Consider the following 614-nt stretch of genomic DNA (forward strand, 5'->3'; position numbering starts at 1 on the left):
TATAATAAAAATGGTGTTTGTATAAGAAATAATTAAAGGAGCTACTCCAAAGAATTAGGGGTCACTTTTATCTTATTTTCCTTTTCTATATTTTCTAAAGTTTCTGTAACCAAATATATTACAGTTGACTATTTTTTTTTTTGAGACAGAGTCTCGCTCTGTTGCCCAGGCTAGAGTGCTGTGGTGTCGGCCTAGCTCACAGCAACATCAAATTCCTGGGCTCAAGCAATCCTACTGCCTCAGCCTCCCAAGTAGCTGGGACTACAGGCATGCACCACCATGCCCAGCTAATTTTTTCTATATATTTTTAGTTGGCCAATTAATTTCTTTCTATTTTTTTAGTAGAGACGGGGTCTTGCTCTTGCTTAGGCTGGTTTTGAACTCCTGACCTCGAGCGATCCGCCCACCTTGGCCTCCCAGAGTGCCAGGATTACAGGCGTGAGCCACCGTGCCCGGCCAACAGCTGCCTCTTGAACCATATGGGGCTGAGGGGTACCCACCCCCAGTGCAGTAAAAAATCTGCGTGTCACTTTTGACTCCCCCAAGACTTGACTACTAATAGCCCACTGTTGATCGAAGCCTTACTGACAACATAAACAGTTGATTAACACAAA

General features: G+C 44.0%; 1 protein-coding gene across 1 annotated transcript in view; it reads left to right on the forward strand.

Moving 5' to 3' along the window:
* The window catches only part of AZIN2 (antizyme inhibitor 2), a 35,535-nt gene that overhangs the window by 12,968 nt on the left and 21,953 nt on the right, over nucleotides 1–614 (forward strand). The gene's annotated exons all lie outside the window — the stretch shown is intronic.

This window comes from Microcebus murinus, chromosome 2, assembly GCF_040939455.1.
Source record: "Microcebus murinus isolate Inina chromosome 2, M.murinus_Inina_mat1.0, whole genome shotgun sequence".
NCBI classification, from domain to species: Eukaryota; Metazoa; Chordata; class Mammalia; order Primates; family Cheirogaleidae; genus Microcebus; species Microcebus murinus.